At 52.2% G+C, this 25,285-nt stretch overlaps 1 non-coding gene across 1 annotated transcript; it reads left to right on the top strand.

Annotated features, from left to right (window-relative positions):
* The first annotated feature begins 8,124 nt into the window (after positions 1-8,124).
* Positions 8,125-8,211, top strand: TRNAM-CAU. Its single transcript is given in 2 exon segments — positions 8,125-8,162; positions 8,176-8,211. It is a non-coding gene; the product is annotated as a tRNA-Met (tRNA).
* The last annotated feature ends 17,074 nt before the right edge of the window (positions 8,212-25,285 follow it).

Below are 25,285 nucleotides of genomic sequence, written 5' to 3'. Positions count from 1 at the left end.
TAGAGCATTCAGGTTAGACACTATCTCTTTGTACATCATGGTATCAGAGCAAGGGGCGATGGAGGTGGCGATGGTGACTGCAGCAGTGGCCTAAGGTGGAGCCGGGAGGACCGCGCAGGTGGTGGTGCTGATTCGGGAGGTGGCGTGGGTTCGGTGGTGCCGTGTCTGAGAGGAAGTGGACTGGAGGGGTGTCCGTCGGGTGCTGTGCAAGATGGGGGACGAGCTCACAACAGCTCTTGAGAAGCTGGCCCAGCTTCTCGTGGCCAAGAATGCTGAGAGCACTTCTGGCCGAAGGGGTGCTTGCTCGTGTTTCACAAGCGGAGATGGTGCGAAGGTGGAGCTCATGCCAAATGAGGTAAAGTTAGAAGGGATGAGCAACTACCCGAGTTGGTCAAGGAGAGCATTGCTCATTCCGAGGACAAAAGGCCCGGATGGGCATGTTCGGGGAAGTGCTTCGCTGAACCGGAAGATAAGGGGAGTGCAGACTGGAAGAAATGGAGTGCGACAAACTCCTTGATTTTTGCTTGGCTGCTGAACTCTTTGACCCCCTCTATTGCTGCTTCAGCTGAGGGGCTTCCAAATGCTGCGGAGGTTTGGAATACTTTGTCGAAAATGTACTCTGGAAAAGGAAATCTGATGCTGATGGCGCAGATTGAGGATGCTGTGCATGATTTGCGTCAAGGTGAGAAGGACCTGATGGTGTATGTGGCTGAGTTGCAGCGTCTCTGGTCTGATTTGGATCATTGTGATCCCCTAGAGCTTCCTCATTCAGAGTGTGTGGTGACTGTTAAACAATATGTGGAACGCCGCCGTGTGATGAAGTTTCGAAGGGGCTGAACTCCTGTTTTGAGAGCGAGACGTGCTACCTTACTCGCACCAGCCCAAGCTTCCTTCCCTTGATGAAGCTATCTCAGCCATGTCACAAGAGGAGGTCCGTCTAAAATCTGCTCGGACGCAACGAGCAGCTCTCGCAATCTGCCTTTGCAATGACAACAAGGAATGAAACAAGAGACTGTTTTACCTATGGAGAATCAGGGCACTTGAGCAGATTCTGTACTTCATCAGTAAGGGGAAGAGGAAGAGGATACAACTACAGAGGTGGCGGTTACAACCACAGAGGTGGTCGTGGTTGGGGTGGAAACAACAACAGAGGTGGTCGTGGCTGGGTTGCTGGTCCTTGGCATGGAGAAGGGGCTCATAGGGCAAATATGGCTGCATCAAGTGAAGGCAAACAACCTGTAACCGAGAGAGCCTAGAGAGGGATCGAAGCTACTACTTCAAGCTTTGGCAACTTCGCCAACTTTGTCGACACCAATAAAGGTAATACTGAAAATGCATCAGTAGCAGCACATTCAATTAATAGAGGCTGGGTATTAGACTCAGGGGCATCCAAACATGTTACTGGAAATCTGATGGAATTTGAGTCCTATATTCAATATTCCCCTACACATCAGGAAACTATACGTACATCAGATGGCACAGCACAACCTATTAGAGGAGTTGGGACAGTTAAATGTAATCCTGTTATTGAACTATCATCGGTGTTATATGTGCCTGCCTTTCCTGTGAACTTAGTGTCTCTCAGTGCACTGGTTGATCAGATTGACTGTCAAGTGACCATTAACAGATATATGTGCTCGATACAGGAGAGGGTGATGAGCAGGAAGCTTGGGACTGGGACCAGGCATAGCGGATTGTGGTACATGGACCGCAGCGTGCCAAGCGAGGATGGGAATCAAGGACTAGTGGCTCTCACTGAAGACAAGGAGACTAGAGCTCTAATCCATCACTGTCGAATGGGACATGTCTCTTTTGACAAAATGTATCAAATATTTCCCGATGTAATGAGGGGTGTTGACATAAGCAAGCTCAAGTGTGATGCTTGTGAGTATGCCAAACATATTAGAACCTCTTATGTGAGTAAGGGGATCAGAAGTATCTCTCCGTTTGTGTTGGTTCATTCTGATGTATGGACATGTCCAGTGGTATCTATAAGTGGCGCAAAGTATTTTGTAACCTTTATTGACTGTTACTCACGGATGAATTGGATCTACCTCATGCGACACAAGGATGAAGTGTTCCCGTGTTTCAAAAAATTCTATGCTCTTGTGCAGAATCAGTTCAATGTACAAATACAAGCTATTCGCACTGACAATGGTACGGAATTTGTTAACAAAATATTTGGTGCTTTCATGTCTGAGCAGGGAATCTTGCATCAAACATCATGTCCAGATACGCCTCAACGAATGGTGTGGCTGAAAGGAAAAATCGTCACATATCGGAGGTTGCTCGGGCCTTAATGTTCACCATGAATGTGCCTAAATTTCTCTGGAGTGAAGCTGTCCTAACTGCAACTTATTTGATCAACCGTACGCCATTGAGGGTGACAGGTATGAAATCACCATGTGAATTAATTCTGAAGGATAATACATTTGTTGTTCCTCCAAAATTATTTGGATGCACATGCTTTGTTAGAGATCACAGGCCCTCAGTGAGCAAACTAGATCCTCGAGCTCTGAAATGTATTTTTCTCGGGTATTCTTCTGGACAAAGAGGTTACAAGTGTTGGAGCCCTTCAGAACGAAGGACATTTGTGAGCATGGATGTCACTTTTCGGGAATCTGAACCATTTTATGGAGAGAAGACTGATCTGAGCATATTATTCGAAGATCTTGACCATTTTCCAGCTCACGGGACTGGTCAAGAGGGGGAGAGTGAACTGATGCAGGGGGAGACAATCTCAGAACCACAACCTCAACCAATAGTGGGTCTCATTCCAGGAAGACATGATGGAGATGGAGAAGGCCAGAATTTACCACAGAGATGGAGAAGGCTGAATGAGGAAAAAATCTTCAAGTTTATAGTAGAAGACAAGTGGGTGCGCAACATGTTCAGGGGGAGCAACAAGAGTTACAAGTTGAACATCAGGACAACTCTGAGATCGTTTCATCGAGTGAAAGTCAAGTTGACCGGGACTCGGCAACGATGGGAGAAGGACAAATGGATCTACCAATTGCTTTAAGGAAAGGAACTCGGGCTTGTGTTGGGAGACTACAGAAAAAGTATGATGAATGCGACATAGGCAACTTTGTGTCATATGAAGCCTTGTCTCCTTCCTACAAAGCATTTGTTGTGTTTCTCTGCTGCCAGAGTGTTGACAAATTGCTCTTCTGCTGAAGAAGCGGAGCTGGAAGCGATCAAGGATGGTCTCTCACTGGCGGCCACTTGGACACAGGGGCAGATTATTTGTGAAACCGACTGTCTTGTCGCTGCTTCGGCTATTGACAAACCTGGACGGGATTTATCACAGCTCTGCCATATTATCAATGATATCAAAGATGTGTTAGCATCGGGTGTTGGCTCTTCGGTTGTTTATATTAACAGAACTTGTAATCATGTTGCTCATAGTCTGGCTAGTAGTGCTAGAGTTAATAACTCTGTAGGTTTCTGGTTGGGGGCTGTCCCAACAGATATTGAACCCCTCCTACAGGAGGATTGTAATGTGTTAATGGATCAATAAAGCTACTGTTATAAGCAAAAAAAAAAGTATCTATTCCAACTGACTGGAAGGTAGAAAAGGAGGACAAAAAATGGCGTGCTGCCATGTTGGAAGAACTACAGGCATTGAGAAAGAACAAAACTTGGGAGTTAGTAACTCTTTCAACAGGAAAAAGGGCTATCAGTTGTAAACGGGTTTACACTGTGAAACAAAATGCACAAGGAAAGATTGAAATATATAACGCAAGGCTTGTGGCAAGAGGGTACACCCAGACCTATGGCATCGATTATGATGAGACCTTTGCACCAGTGGTGAAGATGAACACAGTGAGGATTTTGATATCATGTGCAACAAATTTTGGGTGGCTGTTACACCAACTTGATGTTAAGAATGCTTTTCTACATGGAGATCCGCATGAAGAAGTTTACATGGAAATTCCACCGGCTTCTCTTCAGATTGAAACCACGAGCAAGGTATGTAGACTGAAAAAATCTCTTTATGGACTGAAACAGTCCTCGAGAGCTTGGTTTGACAAATTCAGGCGCGAAGTCTGTGACATGGGATACAGACAGTGCAATGGGGACCATACAGTGTTTTATAGACATTTTAAGGGAAAGATTACTATTCTTGCGGTGTATGTGGATGATATCATTATTACCGGGGATGATGAAGGAGAGATAGCAAGGCTAAAGAAGTGTTTGAGTAAGGCCTTTGAAGTAAAGGATCTTGGCCGACTAAAGTACTTTCTTGGTATAGAAGTGGCCAGGTCAGCAAAAGGAATAGCTCTGTCTCAAAGAAAGTATACTTTGGATCTTCTCGGTGATGTTGGTATGCTTGGGCTGTCGTGCAGCTTCAACCCCAATCGATCAAAATCATAAAGTGACAAGCACAATCGAGGGATCATGTGGATAAAGGGAGATATCAGAGACTAGTTGGGAGGCTGTTGTATCTATGTCATACACGACCAGACATTGCCTTTGCAGTGAGTGTAGTGAGCAGATATATGCATGAGCCTAGAAGTGAACATCTTGAAGCAGCCTACAGAATCTTGCGATACTTGAAAGGAACTGCAGGAAAGGGCTTGTGGTTCAAGAGCAACGAACATCTTGATGTCGATGGATACTGTGATGCTGATTGGGAAAGTTACCTAGATGACCGAAGATCAACTTCAGGGTATTGTGTTTTCCTTGGAGGAAACTTGGTGTCATGGAGGAGCAAGAAACAACAAGTGGTTTCCAAATCAACAGCTGAAGCAGAATATAGGGCCATGTCTCAAGGGCTGAGTGTAATGTTGTGGGTAAGGAATCTGTTAAGTGAACTAAAGGTGTTGAAGAATAGCTGCATAAATGTATGGTGTGACAATGTGTCTGCTATTAACCTAGCACATAACCCAGTGCAGCATGACATAACAAAGCATATTGAGATAGACATATTCTTCATCAAAGAAAAACTCGATGATGGGATAATTAAGATAGAGCATGTCAGTTCAGCGCAACAAATTGCAGATTGCTTAACCAAAGGTTTGGGAACCAGAGAATGCAACCTGGCATGTGACAAGATGGGAATGATAGATATCTATCACCCATCTTGAGGGGGAGTGTTGAAGAGGTATTGGGCCTGGCTGTGTGTCTTACCTACTTGGCCCATGTGGCCCATGTTAGAGAGTGTTCTGAAGATGCTTTATAAGGGACTCGTTCCCTTCATCCTGACCTAGCCGCCACAGCTCTTAGAGCATTCAGGTTAGACACTATCTCTTTGTACATCACCACACTACCCAACAAACACAATTCAAAAAATGTTTCCTAGCCATATATCCTAATATCCCAAAAGAAACTGTAATCCTTGGGAACAAACTGTGTTGGTACTACATACTTGATCCTGATAGAAACTTGTTAATTAAGAACTAGATATTTCCACTCTATAACACAGCCAGCTGGTGTCCTAGTTGGCTAGCCACAGATCCTGAACTCCCGAGTTCGAGCTCTCGACCACGTATTGATGAAACGCTTAGTTGACAACTTGGGTCGTCACAACTTCATCTGATTCATCAGGTGGAAACTGAGCAAATCTAAACCTGGTTTAATATTTTTTATCTTCCTTTTTCTCTCACGGTTTGCCGCTGCTACTACCAAATCCTGACTGGTTCCGCCGCCTCTCTCGAGTTGGTGTCCTAGTTGGCTAGCCACAGATCCTGAACTCCCGAGTTCGAGCTCTCGACCACGTATTGATGAAACGCTCTGTTGACAACTTGGGTCATCACAACTTCATCTGATTCATCAGGTGAAAACTGAGCAAATCTGAACCTGGTTTAATATTTTTTATCTTCCTTTTTCTCTCACGGTTTGCCGCTGCCACTACCAAATCCTGACTGGTTCCGCCGCCTCTCTCCCTGCTTCAGTGCTTCTCCGCCTTTCGGCCTCTCCCAAACTCCACCTCCGATGAATCCCCAGCCCTTCTCTCCCCCTCCAGGAGGAAGAGAGAAGCTGCACGGACGCGGCAGAGAGGAGATAAAACAATTACCACAGTACCTAAGAAATCTGAGCTGTCATTACAAGCTGCCAGTAGAATTGCTAGCTCAGGGGACTCATAAGTTTCCTTGTCTACGTTGGGCATCTGGGTGGAAGGTAAAGGTTTAGTTGGCAACTGCTAATATTGTCTCAAAGTGACTATTGATTATTAGGTTATTGAGTTATTGCTGATTGCTGAAGTACCTATCTATTGTAGGCTTGTATTGTTTTTTAACCTCACATTGTGTCATCTTGTTTGTAATATGTAATCAGGATCTTGTCTTTAACATCACATTGTCGAGTTATTACTTAAGAACGATTTCATTCATCTTCTTTCTTTTCTTATTTGTAGGAATGAAGTTAGCAGTATCAAACCATATGCATCAAGCTTGCCTGTTGATACTTGGTGAGTTGCAACTTTTATATGATTAACAGGCTAGTCGCAAGTTTTCTTATTTTATAACTTTCGTGATATATATCTGTTGCCAGTTGCAAGCAAGTTAGTTTTGCAGTCATCGCGCAACGGGTAGTGGTGCAGTTGGCTGGCACGCAGGTCTCATGTCTAAAGCGTGAGTGATTCATTCCTCTTGAGCTGGTACGTGACGAAACTTTTCCTGGACTCTTGTTTGTCTGTTTCTTCTCAGGTGGAACTCGTAGCATGTATGTCTAATGGAATTATAGAAACCTCTGGCCAAAATGCGCAATTCACATACCTTTCTGAATCCTTTGGTTTCTGTTGTGCCAAATCTGTATGCAGTAGTCCTTGTTGTGTACCGTGCATACAATCTTCTGATATTCATGGCCATATGGCTTTATTTTACAAACCCAAGATGTTCATTGTTGCTTCCTCCAAGAGTCTAGTTTGTTGGGGCCAAATCAAGTTGGCTGTGATCAGAACTGTTTAGTTTCAGGTTTGCTGTTGTAGTGGGTTCACTGGTGGGTTGTGGTGTGCAAGGATGGAAAACTCTGTAGTGTGACGGTTTCGTTTAATGAAATCGGGGATGATCCCTTTTATCTAAAAAAAAGTTGGCTGTGACTATCATGGTTGCTACTGGCACCTAGCCTAGCTTGTGTGAGTAATGGAACCTGTGCCCTGTGTTCTTCAGAATGGAGATATCTCACCCAGCTGTTTCAGGGAGCGTTGTTTAACTGAATGGGAAGAAACACATATCCATAGGAAAGTCGTGTTGCAGGTACTACAAAGATATTCAGCCACAGATCGAGGCACATGTGTACTGGTCTGGATTTTGCATATAGCAGATATTCGCTTCTGTTGCTGCTAACAAAAGAAGAACATCACCGAGGTTCCTGACTTCAACACCACGTGTGAGCTATATGACCGCTATATGACCCATCAACAGTGATGTTCTTCTTTCGCAACAAGCACATCATGATTGATCTTTGGACGGCAAACAACAACCATGTCAACTGGGCAATAAAAGACAAGCAGGAGTTTGTCGACATTGTGGAGACTGTCTACAGAGGAGGGTCTGGTGATTGCGCCCAAGGACTACTCTACCAAATAGTATTAAGTTGTTTTGCGCCTGGCAGCCCATGTGTAATTTCTGGCCTAGTAGATTCAGTATAATGCCAGATTGATGTTTGTCAATCTCAAAAAGTGTTGCGTAACTACATGTCTGTATCTTGAATATTGATATGTCATAAACATGTAATCCTTGGAAACAGGACCTGTTGTCCATTGGTATGACTGATGAAACAGATTGTTTGTCTAATTCAATATGAATTGCTAAATTCTAGTGCTTGGATTATCATGCTGTTAGAAGGGCACTGCTCTTCTTGTATTTCTTGTGTCGCGCTGAAGGTTGAAGCAGGATTGATATGATACATGAAGTTACACTAGAATTGACAAAACTCAAATTTCCTCATGATTATGTTTGGTCTTGCGTAGTGATGTCATGTTATATGAACCGCAGAGAAAGTCGTCGATTTGATTCAGCTCGAGGCGTTAAAAGTATATAAGTCAGTACGAATGCACACGAGATTAATTCAGCTCCAGTCGTTAGAAATACTCCTATTCATGTCAGCATGGATGATCAATAGAGAAAACCATCCACTCACAGCCAATAAAAATCGGTTGTTTCGCAATTATAGCACTAAGGGGTGGTGGCGCAGTTGGCTAGCGCGTAGGTCTCATAGCTAATGCGAGTGATCCTGAGGTCGAGAGTTCGAGCCTCTCTCACCCCAAAACCTCTGTGGCCTTGTAATGATGAAAAGCTCTGTGACAACTTGGGTCGTCACATTTTCACCTGAATTTTCAGGTGACACCGAGCACCTTTGAACTTGGCCTCTTTTTTTTTTTATAAATGTTCAACCATTTCACATGTGACACTGGAAGAGGATAACTAATTTATTTTGTAGCAAACAAATAAGACTATTACTAATTAGTACTGGACGCGCGATCATATTACGGACCGACGTAGAAATTATGACGTAGGCCCGTCGTCACATTTCCACCTGAATCTTCAGGTGACACCGAGCACCTCTGAACTTGGCCTCTTTTTTTTTATAAATGTTCAACCATTTCACATGTTACACTGCAAGAGGACTATAACTAATTTATTTTGTAGCAAACAAATAAGACTATTACTAATTTGTACTGGACGCGCGATCATATTACAGACCGACGTAGAATTAGAAGAAGGGGTTGGGCGACGGTGACGCCGCATCCTGAGTCGACGTAGGCCCGTCGTTCACGACGACCTCTTCGTGATCTACCCAGTGTGCATGCTCCATTGCCGACACCGAGGCAGAGGCCAACGCATGTGTACTAGCAGATGTTGTCAACATCTGCTGGTTCCGGCTCTTGCTCCGGGGTTGGGGTTGCGCCGCCACCGTCTTCTTCTGCTGCGCCGCCCTCCGCTCTGCCGCCGACAGCTTGCGGCGCAGGCAGTCTTCCTACCATTGATCATCGGTCCAGCCTTCCGGTTTCTTCTTCGGAGCCGACGCCTTCCGCGGCTTCGCGAAGGGCGCCTTCACCCCTTTCGTCTCTGGCGGGAGAGGGGGACATATTTTCCTGTGCCGCTGACGCGTCGGGCCCGCGTGTCCTGGCCTCGCATTTCGTTGTGTCCGGAGTGCCCGGAGCGTCCCTGGCCTATGTAGCGGGGACGGGCTCGGGGTGGGCCGCGCTGGACAGAACGATGCTTTGGGGCACTCGGATGGGAACAATTTTTTGTCCGGCGCACACCAAATCCCTTTGGGGCACGCTTTGGGGGACGCGGCCGGAGATGCTCTAAGGTCACTATATTTGAATGTGGTGAGGAGAAACTTTGCCTGGATGCCCAAAATGGGCGCCCAAACATATGTGTTGTGGATGAATAAAGATGGAAAGCTGTATCCAGACATCCAAATAACCTGCACTTCTGTTTGGGTCGATGCAACATAGGCTGCCAAACGATGGGCCAAATGTGCTCCGTGGCCCGTTCACGACGCACACGGACTCCCGTCTCGCTGCCCCTGTGATATAGGAATCCGGCCCAGCCTACCCAACGCCAATGCTACAGCCACACGGTCAAAGTAGCAAAATCACCCCACGGACCAAGTAGTATGACAACATCGAAAGTCTACACACAAGAATAACGAAAGAAATCAACCTAACTATTACAACACGTGTTGCAGACTCGTTAATTCTCAAAGTGGCTCGACAGAGAAACTTGCTGCCCTCTCCTATTGCCCCCGCCGCAGAGGTCGGGAATGGTGACGCGCAAGCTTTCCTGGACTCGCGCCTCTCTGTTTTTGTCTCGTAGTCTAATTCCAGTATAGTGCAAGAGGACCTTGTCTCTAGTGGCTGCATCAGCTAAGCAATTCGTTTGGCTTTCTTCATCCTTTGTCTCCACCTGTCGTTTATCGCGCGATCCTGAATCCTCTCTCATTCCTTGGTCCGTTGGCTTTCTTGTACTCCATCGCCAGCAGTTTGAGCTCGTTGGCAAATATCTCATGAGGTTGTCTGTGCATGCCCATAGCGCCCATGATCGTAGTATATACGGTGCCTCGGTACCCAAACTCTTCACACCCACAGTCAGACCACAGTTCAGTAATTAGCTCTATCGCTGCCATCGCTTGCTGCTTCTCCCAGTCTCCCACAAAGCAAACACAAGCAATGGCTACGTTCAGCTCCACCAAGGTCACCCTTGCCGCCACCGCCAGGCCGCCGCTGTGGGTGGCCAGGGCAGGGAAGTTCAGGTGCGCTGCCTACTCCAAGGACGGCGTGAAGGCGTGGTCGGCAATGAATCTGTCTCTGGCGGTCCTCTCAAACGCATGGAAGCAATGGAGCTCCGGTCGTTGGGGCCGTCATGCGGCACGGGGCTGGTCGAGGAGCGGGTGGACACGGAAGACACGAGGGTCCGGCGGTTCTCGAGGGCTCTGAACCCGGACTCGCAGTGGGTCGTCGAGTGTGTGGTGAAATACATCTTCTTCAACCTTCGACAATGACCGCAAGTCCGCAACAATCTGTTTCAGCTCTGTTAAGGGACTTCTGTTTAACTGAATCACTGAATGGGGGCGTACGAAACACTCGTGTTACAAATGTGGCCTTGTAATGATGAAACACTATGTGACAATTTGGGTTGTCACATGTATAACTGAATCTTGAGGTGAAGTTGTTATAGCTCTTTTTGGCCGTTAGAACAAACAGGGTGGTTTCCTGGTTGGTTATCTGTTAGCACATAACGTCGAGGGTTCAAACCACTCTTGGCGTAACAGTTCCCAGTAATGATGAATCGCTCGGTGACAACTTGGGTCTGCACCTGAATTAACACGCGAAAATTGAGCAAATCTGAACCTGGTTTTTTCCTTTTTCTTTTTTGCCGCTATTGCGCCATGCACTCTCCAGTCTCCACACCATCTCTCCGACGCGAGGTGGCGCGTACCGCGGAGGAGGCATGTACTGCGGGGACGGTGGCACATACTACGGAGGAGGCGCTGGAACCTCCTGGCCATCCCACACCGCCAGTGGTGGCGCGTGCGCCGGCAGCGAGGATATGTGTTGCGCCACCATGGCCGAGGGCTGGACGATATCCTCGTAGCCTGGCCAGTTGGCATTCTCGTCGGCCAATGACACGGCCATTGCGGCGGTCGTGGCCGCGTCCTCGTCGTAGTTGTCGGGGATGACGTCCTCCAGCTTCACAGCGGCTGGAGGCACGTCCTCCATCTCCTCGACCTCCTTGTCCTCCTCGTCCTCCTCGTCATCCTCCTCCTCGCCGTCCTCATCATAGGCGACCTCGTTCTTGTTGTCGGTCGCGTCGTCACTGGGCATGAAGTTCTGGTGGTCGTGGATGACCCGGAGCCTCGTGCTCCCATGCGAGGAATTCCCGCTAGAAATCCTCCCGCCGGTACACCTCCTGGTGTTGCATCGCCGGCGGGAGGCGCTCGATCCAGCGCCGCATCTCCTGACGCAGGGCTCGCCGATCCGCCGGAGGTGGCGTAACAAGGAGCCTCTCCTTGTTCAGATGCCACCCGTGCGGGAGGGAGACGCCGCCGTGGCGGCAGGGGTCGCCCTGCGTCCACCGCCGTTGCGCCTCCAGCACAGGAACGTAACGCCTGTTGCGGCCTGGTTGGTGTTGGGGAGGAGGCTGGGTCGACGCCGCCGGCGCCTGCGGGCCAGAGAACATGTGCGCCTGTGGCGGTGGAGGGATCACCGGGGGCCACTTAGGGTTCCGCCGAGGCAGAGAATCCCGTCGCCGCCACCGGCCGGACGAGGAGCCAGCCTCGTGGTCGTTGGCGGACATCTTCATCCACTTATGCATCTTCATCGGCAGAAGTGGCAATGGTGGTGGCGGTTGGAGTGGGGAGAAGATGTGGGCACGGCCGTGGTTAAATACCACTGGCCTTCAATGCAGAGCGCGCCCGTGTGGCTTCCAGCGCCATCGGCTTTAATGCTGGCGCATGAGTCCAGGTGGCGGGCGCATACTTCAGCGGCGGGCGTAGCGTTTAGTGGCAACCTTGATGGCAAACGCTACCGCCGGTCAGCCTACTGCCATTGGGTCACTTCCAGGTGGGCCTGCGACACGCGTGGCCGGACGTGCGCTTTGTTCGCGTAGTGTCCAGCCCAACGCATCAGTTTCCCAAATTTATGGAGAGAGCGAGTCGGCCAGGGCCGAGGGGCGTCGGAGGAGGGGCGATAGAGAGATTCGCTGTGATTTGATTTTGAAGCATAACAACATGAGATCTAGTTCTAAAGCTCTCATCGATATAAACTCAGCAGTAAAAACAAACTATTAATCAAAATAGCGGGCTTAGGAGATAAATCATTTATATTTTTAGATTTTACGTTTAATGCGATGATGTCAGTCGTGAGATGGGGGATTCCTACAAATGTGCATGAGCTATCTTCTTATACAAGGAGAAAGACACGCAAATGCTGCTCCATGGGGAGGGTGGCAGTGCGGCACCCTCATATAGATATTTTTCTAAATAATCTTGGACGTGTGTGTTACATTGATACATATGCAGGGGGTTTCAACTTCTTAAAAATAAAATTGAGACCCTACACAAAATTATCCGAGGTCTAACAGCTGGGTAGGAAACTTGTTGATCAGCATGGACAAAACATGGAATCATAAATTTTACTTCTGTGGTAATTTATTTCGGCAACACGCTTTTATGGGGAAATTAAAGAAAATAATATTTTAGATGAATTAAAGAAAAGACTTTCAATGCAGAAGCAGTGTGAAAGAAAAAAAACTCTCTCGCGGTGAATTAGGAAGTAGCTATTTCTATGACTCTATGATACTATGACACAACCAGCGTCTGTCCTAGTTGGCTAGCGAGAGATCCTGAACTATGCTTGTTACGAGTTCCTCTAGCTTCTCAGAAGAAACTCTACGGACACTGATGTTAGATTCGAAAGGCGATGGCGGGGCGACGGCGACCTGCTCGCCCCCGACGGCGGCCAGGGCGGGCACCTTCTGCTCTGTTCCGTCCCCCGGTGAGGGCATGGGGCGGAGCCTTGGCCGCTTCTGGGCGCTCGCGGTTTCCGACGACGAGGACGCGGGCGAGGACCCTTGCCGCGCTGAGGTGGCCGCGGAGTCGGGGTCTGGGGATTCGTCCTCGCGGAGGGCCGGCGGCGGCCGGTGACCCCGAGTTACGCTGGATGGGTTCATCCATCGGGCGGAGGAGCTTGGGGGCTCCCTCCGCCACCGTCGACGACGGGCCTTTGCGCCGGGAGGCAAGGGCTCGCGGTTCTCGGCGGGCCAATCTCCCAGGTTCGGGCGACTTGGGGATGCCGGGCTGGAAGCGGCGTGGTCGGGGCTCCACGGGGGTGGCTCCTCCGACGGTTTGCGGCCCGGTCACGGGAGATCGGCGGACGAACGACCAGCGGGAGACGGCGGCGGCTGCGGCGCCGCCTCGAGGTCGGGACCGAGGAGGGGAGGAGCGTCCCGCAGGGAGCGTCCCGTGCCGAGCTGCTCGGGCTGGACTTGGGCCGGCCTGCCGGCAAAGGCTGTTCCGGGCTCGGAGGAGTTCCCCGAGCTGCCAGGTTCGTCCGGGGGCTCGGGCCGTTTGTTGGGCTTGGCCCACTTTTGCTTTCCTTTCCAACGGGCCTGGAAGGGGCCTCTATCGGGGTTAAGAGGTGGCTCTGGATGCAAAAAGGGGTTTCGATCCTTCTTTAGGGTTTCTTGCAAGAGGAGAGGAGGTGCGGCGGCGCTTCTCCAGGGCGTTTCGTTGTTCGTCCCCTTCAACCACCGGCGCTCTCTCGCTCCTTTGCGGAGGTGACGGCGATGGGTGGCGACGGCCGCAACAAGCGCCGGCTCGACGGTGAGGGCGGTGACGGGCGGCGCGCGGAGGGGGGCGGCGGCGGTGCGGGGTTCTGGCAGGAGGGTGGCAGCAGTGGTGGTGGCGGCGGCTACAATCAGGGGCAGGGTAGCGGCCGCTACGGTGAAAACAGCAGCTGGCAGGGGCCTGGCTTCGGCGGCTCTGACGGGGGTCGCCGCCATGAGGGAGGTGGCGGCGGCTCCTTCCGCCAGGAGGGCGGCAACTTCGGCGGTGGCGGTTCCTCCCGCCAGGAGCGCGGCGGCGGAGGCGGTCCTTTCCGCCAGGAGGGCAACCTCGGGGCGGAGGCGGGGGCTCCTTCCGCCAGGAGGGTGGCAGCAACTTCAACGGCGGCGGCGGCGGCCCCTTCCGTCAGGAGGGTGGCGGTGGCGGCGGCGGTCCGTTTCGTCAGGAGGGCAGCGGAGGTGGGGGCTCCTACCGCCAGGGGAGCGGTGGCGGCAGCTCCTACCGCCAAGAGCAAGTTGGCCATTTTCGGCCGGATGGTGAGGCCGGGCACTTCCGGGGAGGAGGTGGCCGAACGGCTTCCGTGACGAGGGTCATGGAGGTGGCGGGAACCACCGGTCTCAAGAGGGCTGGGTTCAGCCTTCGGCTGGGTGGCATGCCCAACGGCGGCGTGAGGACAGGGGCTCCGCGTCGTTCGGCCGGCGAGGGCCGCGCCAGGTCTTCCAATGCTGGGCGGCGGGGGCCGGCAGCGAGAAAGGGCGGCGCGAGTAAGCACAAGGGCAAGGCTGGGCCTGCCGCTCCGGCAGGGGCCGTGGCAGATGCTGAATGCTTCAAGTGTGGGCGCCCTGGACACTTTCAGTCGACGTGCACCTTCGAACCGATCTGTGTGATCTGTGGAGGGGAGGGGCACGCGTCCGCAAACTGTACGTCGTGCGGCAAGTTCCTCCGGCTGCAGACTATGGGTCACGCCATTGCGGGGGCTGGTTTCTTTGCGATTGAGGTGGACCCGATCAAGGGCAAGAGCACCGGGGAGGCTTTCACAGCGGTGATCAAGTTCAAGGGCACCCCGCTGTCGCCGCTGCAGATTTCTGATGAACTCAAGGATTTGGTTGACGAGCAGTGGGATTGGCAGGTGTGTCGTCTCTCGGAGACGGAGTTCTCGGTGTGTTTTCCTTCGCAGGCCACACTTCGCATGGGAACGAGGCATGGCAAGCTTTTCCTACCTATCAACAAGGTAGAGGTGGAGATTCGGGAGGCGTTTCTTAGCCCCAAACCTTCACTGAGCCTGCCGTCGGTGTGGGTCCAGCTGTCTGGCGTCCCGGATGACCTCATGGAGGTGGACCGTCTGATGGCTGCTATGGTTCCGATTGGCCGCCCTTTGGAGGTGGATGAGCTGTCCTCGCGCAAATGTCGCACCGAACCTATCCGTATGCGCTTTCAGTGCCGGTACCCGGAGCGGATCAAAGGGACGGTGCAGCTGGTGGTGAACGGGGAAGGCTACAACATTGCTGTGAAGGCTGAGCTGGGCGGGAGGGGCGGGGGCACTTCTGGGGCGGGGCCGGCCCCGTCGCCGCCTAGGGACGATGATCAAGATGATGAAGACTATGATGATCTGTCTCCGTCCGAGGAGGAGTGGAATGACCTGGGGAAGAAAGACAAGGAAAAGAGGAACCAAGCGGCTGCTGAGAAGCCGCAGGAGACGCCCAAGGGCAAGGAGCAAGCTACGGAGGCGCGCGGCGGTGGGACGGGCGCCGGGGGTGTCACGGCGCCCGCCGCCGGGTGACACGGAGTCGCGGCTGCGTTTCCTTGATGAGTACGGGTCCAACCTGGCGGACGGGGCGTGCTGGCCTCCTTCCGCCAGCCCCGCTCCCTCATGGTTCCTGTGGCCTCCCCTCCTAAGGCTGCGGAGGGGTCGACGGACTCGCAGGTTTGTGACCCCGCCTTGGAGGGGGGCGATGACATGGCCATGGTGTCGGGCCTGGGGATGGCCGCGCCCATGGAGGTTGCTCGAGGAGAGCGCCCGACTCGCCGGGGAGTTGGCTGCTGCCACGCCTGGAGAGGCCCGTGGGGCGACGGGGTGCAGCGATCCTCGCCGATGCTCGAGGTGTCGCTCCCGGAGGTCGGTCAGGTGGTTCCGGTGGTGGCTGCGGAGGGCGAGAAGTCCAAGACGGCGGCGACCTACTCGAGGGCGCCCAAGAAGACGGACAAGGCGCTGTCCGTGAGGAAGAGCTCCAGGCACAGCAAGGTGTCGGTCAACCTTTCAGCGCTGGAGAAGGCCAAGAGACTGACTGCGGACAAGAACCTGGACTCAGGTACACATCAATCCACTTCTCTTGATTCCCTTCCTGACGCGAGGCTTTCCAATGTTTTAGTGGATAGTTGTATTATTTTCAACCCGAGCAGGGGCTCTCCGTGTGAGATTCTCGACCTAGTGCGTGCAAGGGAGCATGCCCAGGCAGCCATTGCGGCTGCGGCCTTTAAGAAGGAAAAGGAAGAACAGCTAGCAGCGGCCAGGGAGGCTGACCTGCAAGCTGAGGTTCCGGCGGAGGGCCCGCCGGTGTCGGAGGACCCGGAGGGGGAAGGCCCTTCGACCCGAAGCAAGCCCAAGCGTGCGTGCGCCAAGCGGCCAATGTCGTCGGCCCGTAAGGGACGGGGCAAGCGCGCCGGGTAGCGATGAAAGGCCTCATTTACAACATTCGGGGCTTTGGGGCCTCCGGGAGACGGTCCCAAATGCTTGATTATCTGCGCTCCGAGAAGGTGGATTTTGTTGGGCTCCAAGAGACAATTAGGCAGGATTTTTCGGCCCCTGAGCTTCGCAGGCTTGAGGTCGGTGGTCAATTCAATTGGAATTGGCTGCCAGCGGACGAGGGCACTCCGGGGGCCTGTTGCTCGGGTTTCCGGGATGAGACCTTTGAGGTGGGAGTATGGAGGAAGGGTACCTTCTATCTCAGCGCTCATGTCCTCCAGACGGAGGACCAACAAGAAGTGGTGGTTCGTGCTGGTCTACGGACCAGCAGATCACCAACGTACTGACGAGTTCTTGGGCGAGCTTACTAGGGAAGTTAGCTCGTATCAGGACCCGGTGGTTCTGGGTGGGGACTTTAACCTTATCCGCCGGGCTGGGGATAAGAATAATGCCAACATTAATTGGCCCAGGGTACATAGATTTAATGACGCCATTGCGAACTCGTCACTAAGGGAGGTGGCTAGGGTAGGGGCGCGATACACTTGGACGAACAAGCAGCTGTCACCGGTGAGGTGTGTGTTGGATAGAGTTTTTGTGTCCCCGGCCTGGGAGGCTTGGTTTCCGCTATGCTCCCTGACGGCGATCACTCGTATTGGCTCTGACCATACTCCTCTCCTACTTAAAAGTGGAGAGGAGGAGAGGTGTGGGCCTGCCAGATTCATGTTCCAAACTTGGTGGTTTGGGATCCCGGGATTCTTGGACCTAGTTAAGGGTAAACTGGGCTCCTTTTTGCATGACTTCGGTCCTCATAGGGGATCGATTGAGCACTGGTTATGCGTGGCTAGGTTGTCACGTCAGTTCCTCAAGGGTTGGGGGCCAACCTTGGGAAGGAGAAACGTGACCGTAAGGCTGGGCTCTTGGCTCGAGTCGAGGCGCCGGATGCGCTTGCCGACTCGTCGTGGTTAGACGAGGAGGGTTGGGCATTCCGCTATCACCCGGAGGATCGAGGTTGTTCTGCTAGACTCCTTAGAAGAGGAGTATTGGCGTCGCCGGAGCCGCATCCAATGGCTTCTCAAAGGGGATGCTTGTACGGCGTACTTCCACGCAATTGCCAACGGGCGCCGTCGGAAATGTGGGATTCCCCGTCCGGTGTCCGAACGGGGTGAGCTTTCGGACCGGACCGCCATCATGGGACATGTGTATGACTACTACCGCCAGCTGATGGGCTCAGCGGGCGAGGCTAGGGCCTTCACCCCGGCTCATGACCTTTGGCCATCCTCTAAACGTGTATCCGACGCGAAAACTTGGAGCTGGAAAGATCCTTCACCTTAGAGGAGCTAGATGCCGTTCTACATGATATGAAAGTGGATTCGGCCCCCGGCCCGGATGGCATGCCGGTGGCCTTTTTCTTGAGGTTCCGGGGAACTTTGAGACCCCTTGTCTTCCGCATTCCGAATGATTTTGCCCTAGGGAGGGTGGATATCTCCCGGCTGAACTTTGGGATCCTTTCCTTGATTCCTAAAGTAAAAGGGGCAGATTCTATTAAGCGGCTCCGCCCTATAGCGCTTATCAATGTTATTTTTAAGTTTGTGTCTAAGGCTTATGCGTCTCGCCTCGCTCCGTTAGCTCATAGGACGATAGACCGCTCACGGACTCGCTTTTATTAAGGGCGGGGCCCTTCACGAGGGAGTGTTGGCCTTGCACGAGATCGCTCATGAGTTGCGGGTTAAAAGGCTAGGGGGCCTTTTCCTCAAGTTAGACTTTGAGAAGGCCTATGACCGGGTTGATTGGGATTTCTGCGCGAAGTTCTTCGCCGGAAGGGTTTCTCCGCCACGATGGTTCATCGCCTAATGCAATTGGTCTCGGGCGGCCAAACGGCGGTGAATGTGAATGGGGAAATCGGCCCCTTCTTCCGCAATGCCGGAGGGTCGGGCAGGGGTGACCCGCTGTCCCCTATTCTCTTTGACTTCATGGTTGACGCTTTGGCGGCCATGCTCGTCGAGAGCCGGGAGAGCTGGACACATTTTGGGTCCGGTTCGGCACTTGATTCCGGGGGAATCACCCACCCGCAATATGCGGATGACACGATGGTGATGATTGAGCCGACGGACGAGGGTATTGCCAATCTCAAGCTTGTCCCGATTAGTTTCGAGCCGATGTCTGGCCTAAAGATCAACCTTGCCAAAAGTGAGGTGGTTGTGGTAGGGACCACGCCTTTGGAGCAGGAGCGGGTAGCTCGGCTCCTCAATTGTCGCTTGGGGACATTCCCCATTAAATACCTGGGATTGCCCCTTAGCAACAAGTCGCTACGCGCCTCGGATCCGGAGTTCCTTACGGCCAAGGTAGCAAAACGGGTCGACCCGTGGCGGGGAAGTTTTTGGCTTCGCCGGCCGCCTGGAGCCGACGAACTCCCGCTCGTCGAGCCTTCCTCGTTTGCGATGAGTCCTGTTCATGCTTTTTGACTCAACGCACGCGGCCTTTGACAAGGTCCGCTCCCGCTTCTTTTGGGAAGGAGTGGGGGATAAGCGCAAATACCACATGGTTGATTGGGCAACGGTGTGCCGGCCTAAGGAGGCGGGGGTTTGGGTATCCTCAACACTAGGCATATGAACATCGCGCTTATGCTTAAGTGGGTTTGGAAGCTCTACCACAATGCTGATGGGCTTTGGGCTGAGCTGATTAGAGCTAAGTACCTTGGGGAGAATGACCTTTTCTCTCCCCTGGTGCCTACCAAGGGTTCGCAATTTTGGAATTCTATCCAGAAGGTCAAGTGGTATTTCAAACTTGGCGCGAAACATAGCGTCCGCAATGGGAAGCGGACGTTTTTCTGGCTTGATTGGTGGCTAGGTACCTCTCCGCTCAGGGACAGGTATCCGGTGCTTTTTAGCTGCTGCACTTCACCTTTCATTACGGTGTTGGGGGCTAGGGATGGCCCGGGTTGGCGTCTGCAGTTTAGACGTCCTTTCTCCCTGGCTGAGACGGTTGAATGGGACAACCTTACCAGGGAGCTTGACTTCACTCAGGCTAGCGCCGAGGATGACTTGGTTTCTTGGCGCTTGGAGGCTTCTGGTGACTTCACCGCTAAGTCTCTCTACTGCCGGCTATCGCAGGGGGCGGCGGTCACACACTTTAGGGAAGTTTGGCGGACTCGGGTGCCACCTAGGATAAGGGTATTCTTGTGGCAACTCCTTTGGGGCAAACTGCCTTGCTCCTTGCAGGTGGCCAAACGGAAAGGTCCGTCTAATGGGTTGTGCGCACTCTGTGGGGAACCGGAAGACTGCGATCATATCTTCTTCAAGTGCGCTTTGGCCCGCTTCTTATGGGCGGGAGTTAGGGAGCTCCTACATTGTTCTTGGAACCCTGCGGGGCGGGTGATTTCCTGGCTATCTCACACGGCTTGGCTGGGGCGTATAGACGAGTAGTTTGGTACTCCTTCGCGGCGTTAGCTTGGGCCTTATGGAATATTCGCAATAAGCTAACTATGGAAGGGGTTCTTATTGGCAAACCGGCTGACGCCTTATTCAAAATGATCGTTTACATGCAGCAATGGAGGATGTCGGTGAAGTGGAAGGATAGAGGCCTCGTGGACGCGGCGATGGACTCTCTACGGCGGATGCATACGGACCTCGGCGGTGTCGATGGGCTCCCGATGTCGCCATGTCTTCATCTCCGCCATGTACCCGGGGGATGGTGTCTCGATGCTATGTTTGAACCCGTTATCGGTCCGCTATTTGCATCTTGAGCTTTAGACTTTGTTAGGTCCGGGGACCTTGTACGCTGATTATGTGCTATGTGGGAGCGATGGCTCGTTATGTATCCCAACTATGTATGGTTATGTTGCTTTATTAATTTAAAGCAGGGCTAAGGCCTTCAGTTTAAAAAAGAGATCCTGAACTCCCGAGTTCGAGGTTTCTCTACCATATTGTGATGAAACGCACCGTTGACAACTTGGGTCGTCACATTATCACCTGAATCAGCAGGTGAAAACCGAGCAAATCTGAATATGGTCTTTTTTTTATTTTTTAATCTCCCTTTGTCTCTCACGGTTTTGTCGCCGCTGCTACCAAAACCCTAACTCGTTCAGCCGCCACCCTCTCCCTGCGCTTCTCCGCCACTCCCAAAGTCCACCTCCGACGAATCTCCAGCCCCGTATCAACAACATAAAAATAACGAAGTTACAAATTTTGGTCTAAGAAGATTGGCTCTTCCTAATGTGAAAAGTGATGCCGAGCCACGAAGAGGTTGACGAAGATTATGTTATTGCACTGCATGCATTGACCCCTAATCGACACGACTGTGTCGGTTTGCAGGTGTCTTGCTCTGTTGGTCGCGCTTGCCCCGAGCATAGACGCCGATCGATGTCGATCGTGGCCATCACGATACTTATGAGAAGACATGCTGTGTGACCTTTGGAGACGGCTGTATCGGGGCGACGATGGACAGGGCGAGCGTATTCCCATCCGTGTGCTACATCATGGGTCGCTTCCAACGACTCAGGCCTTCCCCTCGTGACCGATGTTTCCTGTAAAAAAAACAACGAATACAGGAGTCCCTCCATACCCGACCATGTCACGAATTGTTGGCGGCTCCCTTGCAAACGGAAGGAGGTACCGTGGCCTACGAGATCATAGGCCAGCGTTGGTTTTAGTCCACACAAAAAACTTTCACCAGGTCTACAAGTTAGGCTCCGGCGGTAGGAGGAACAGATGTGTGTCTGATTGTGATTGATACCATGAGAGATTACATGTAATATTAATTACCGTAGTTTTAATTAGGAAAGTAAAAGTGCCAAGTGCGACGTACCATCACCAATTCGAATATAATAGTATAGAATAGCGGGCTTAGGAGATACATCATTTATATTTTTAGATTTTACATTTAATGCGATGATGTCACTCGTGAGATGGGGGATTCCTACAAACGTGCATGACCTATCTTCTTATATGAGGAGAAAGACATGCAAACACCCTCATATAGATTTGTTTCTGAATAAACTTGGACGTGTGTGTTACGTTGATACATATGCAGGGGGTTTCAACTTCTTAAAAATAAAATTCAGACCCTACACCAAATTATCCGAAGTCTAACAGCTGGGTAGGAAACTTGTTGATCAGCATGGACAAAACATGGGATCATAAATTTTACTTCTGTGGTCATTTATTTCGGCAACACGCTTTTATGGGGAAATTAAAGAAAATACTTTTTAAGATGAATTAAATAAAAGACTTTCAATGCAGAAGCAGTGTGGAAGAAAAAAAACTTTCTGGCGGTGAATTAGGAAATACTACCTCCGTTCTTTTTTAATCAACGCTCTGACATACATGCATGTAGTACTTGCTAAGCATGGGTTCGCGTCGATTATTTTGGTCCGGAGGTAGTAGCTATTTGTATGACTCTATGATAGTTTGATACAACCAGCTTTTCTCTCCTAGTTGGCTAGCGAGAGATCCTGAACTCCCGAGTTCGAGGTCTCTCGACCATGTAGTGATGAAACGCTCCGTTGACAACTTGGGTCGTCACATCTTCTTCTGAATCGTCAGGTGAAAACCGAGCAAATCTGAATTTGGTCATTTTTTATCTCCCTTCGTCTCTCATGGTTTTGCTACCAAATCTTGACTCGTTCAGCCGCCACCCTCTCCCTGCTTCAATGCTTCGCCACTCCCAAAGTCCACCTCCGACGAATCCCCAGCCCCGTATCTGCCCGGGCAGCGCCGAGCCGCTCGTCGCCGCAGGTTCCTACTATTTTTCCCCCTTATCAGCGTGCCGTGTCGATGTCGTGCTGGTGTTGGCCTGTGACTGCTAGTATGCTGTAACCGTGGAGTAGGCGGGATTCCTTGTAGGGGTGGAGGGTACGCGGCTTTGGGCTTCGTCATCGGCAGGCGCAAGGGAAGGCCACCGCCACCGAGGCAGCCCCTGCGTAAGCACCACCCACCGACCCCATCCTAGCGCGTAAAGTCTGATCTTCTATGACCTCTCCCGTCGCGGAAACTTCTCGAAATAGGCTTTCGTCCCGCTTTATAAATAAAGCCGCAACGGCCGAACCGATACTGAGGTGGAGAGGAGAACCTCTTACAAAGCAGATCAAAAAAAATCAAAAAAGAACCCAGAGACCCCAAAGTTGCCACGAGGACATTGATGCGAGACCGAGTCAAAACGGGGCTCCACAACGACGCCCCCAAGAGGGAAAACGACGCATTGCGCCGCCGCCGTCGAGACCATGAGGTTAAGGGCTTTCACCCGGAGCCGTACCTTGGGGCGGATACCCACAACGACGCCCCCAAGAGGGTTGCGATACCCGCGAGCACCGCCGTCGTTGGCGCCGAGGCGCTGAGCTTTCGCCCGGAAGCATCCACACACCACGCCCGACAACTCAGCCGCCCGCCGTCCCTAAGTTGGGCATCCCAAACACGATTTGGGGGTTGCCGAGGCCGAAACGCCGCCAACACCAGGATCCCCCACCGTCCGCTCCACGCCATCCTCATGACCGAAGAGAGAGACCACCACCACCGCCGCGTTGCCCGCCGAAGAGCCAACCGCGCAGTCCACCTTCCGGGGCCGCCGCCCGGCATCCCCACGCACTCGAGCCCATGGATTAACCAGCACGCCGCAACTCGAATTGGGCAGGGTAGGAAGGCACCATTGACAGCAGCCATCAAAGCACACGGCAGCCCAAGGGAGAGGAACCACCCTCCGACACCCGAGGTGCCCGTCGTCCGGACGCATTAGCATGGTCAATGTGGCCTAAATCAGGCCCGGCCGCCGCCGTGCCTCGATCACGCCCCATTAGCCGTGCCACCACACTGCTACGCCTAGGTCGCCGTCGCCATCCACCTGCAGCACCGGGCCGGACCAACCCTTGCCACCATCGACCTGCCACGTGCTAACCAAACACCATGAGCGGTGTCGCCGCAACCTCACTCCTCGCAACCGGCCTTGGCCGAGACCACGCACCGCCGCCAAGAAGCACCCCTGCCACGACGCCCGGGGACAGAGCCGCGCCGTTGTCGACGCCGCCATGCCGCCGTTCAAGCCGAACACTTTGTCGGCATCGAAGAACTCGCCACCGAACTCGAGCAAGAGCCTCACCTCGGCCCTCCCGGACAGAAGATGGACCGCGCAGCCGTACTGCCGAGGACCGCCGGATCTGGGCCCACCTGGCCCAGGTCTGGCACCAACGGCGGTGCAACCTGGGAGGAGCCCCGCCGGCGCTGGCTACCTCCACGGCCCTCCTGGCCCTGGACGCGGCAAGCCTGGCCCAGATCGGGGCCCGCCTGGCCCAAACCCGGGCTGCCGCCGCCAGCAGCCTCCTCCGCCGTCGCCCTCCGCCATACGCTGCGCCAGCCCGCACCTCCGCCGAGAACAGCCGCCGCCAAGCCTCGCCGTCGCCGCCGGACCGAGCTCCACAAGCCCCTAGGTGCACCGCCGCCAACCGCGCCTGCCTCACGCAGGCCCCTGCGAGCGGGTAAGGAAAGTCCCGCCGCCGCCAGCACCGCGCGGGCTTTGCCCGGCGGCTCTCGCCGGCGGCGGCGGAGGAGGAGGGAGGGGGGGGGGAGGTCGGGACGCGCGAGCTAGGGTTCGCCCCTGGCGTCGCCCGCGGGAGCGACGCGCAGGAGCGGAGCGTTTCAGAAGCCGGACTCCCGTCGCCGAAACTGAACACACAACATCTTGTAGCTATACTTCACCTCCAGTTCGGTCCCATTTTCAGTGTTTACTGCTGTGTAGCATGTACCTTCTTATACAGCCCTGGAAGGCTTGGCGGAGATTGTCCCAAAAGATTCTTCACACGAGGATTGCTTTGTCTAATTCATTCACACGAGGTGTGTGAGTGAAGCTATCTCAGTAGAATGGAGGAGATTGTCCCAAAAGATTCTTCTGTCTGGTGATCAAGTTCTTTACGTCAATGGTACTTTAATTCTGTGATTCAGTGAAATAGTATCCTGAAATTGGCCGTTCAAGTAACAATGATCCTGAACATGTACTTTTAGGCTTGTAGCATTCAATCTGGGCTGCTTTCCAGGAGGAGATAAAACAATAATCACGGTACCTGGGACATTGAGTGGCATTGTCTACATTGAGCATCTGGGTGGAAGGTAAATGTTTAGTTGGCAACTGCTAATAAGGTGATGGCTGATTGTTAAGCTTTTAAGTGATTGCGGTTTGGGGAAGTATCTAGCTTTTATATTGTACACTTTGTCTTGTTGTTTAAGACTAAGTTCAGTTATCTTCGTTCTTTTCTTAATTGCAGGGATGAACTCAACATTGTCAAATCATTTTAGTCAAGCTTGCCTGTTGGTACATGGATGAGGTGCAAATTTGAATTTGAAATGATTAATAGGCCAGTTGCAAGTTTTCTTATTTTTTGAGACGTATCATGTTGCCAGTTGCAAGCAAGTTAGGTTTTTTTTCGCAGTCGTAACACAACTAATGCCCAGTTGGCTAGCGCGTAGATCTCATGGCTAAAAGGTGAGTGATTCATTCCTCTTGAGCTGGTACATGCTAAAGCTTTTCCTGGACTCCTGTTTATCTGTTTCTTGCTCTGCATCATCTTCCTTGCTCTGCATGCTTGCATGTCTGATCCATGTAATTGCTACCGTTGATCTGCCCGGCATGGGTGGATGCTGAGTTACTGTAATCACTTACGAGTTACCCGAATGAGAACTGAATGGGCAGCAGTTAACTATGCCAGTATTAAGCTGCTGCCGTTGTCAGTTTTGGTCTTTTAGAATCTCATTGCCAGTATGAAGCGATTTTGGTTATGTTAACCTATCCTATCAGTGAGCTCTGTTTAACTGAATGGGAAGGAACAAATACATGTATTCAGAGATTTGGAAAATCCTAACGGAAGCACATCCATGGATTCCCGGG

This window comes from Lolium rigidum, chromosome 4 (assembly GCF_022539505.1).
Source record: "Lolium rigidum isolate FL_2022 chromosome 4, APGP_CSIRO_Lrig_0.1, whole genome shotgun sequence".
Lineage (NCBI taxonomy): Eukaryota > Viridiplantae > Streptophyta > Magnoliopsida > Poales > Poaceae > Lolium > Lolium rigidum.
The sequence above is the reverse complement of the archived record's forward strand: the minus strand, read 5'-3'. Positions and strand labels throughout refer to the sequence as shown.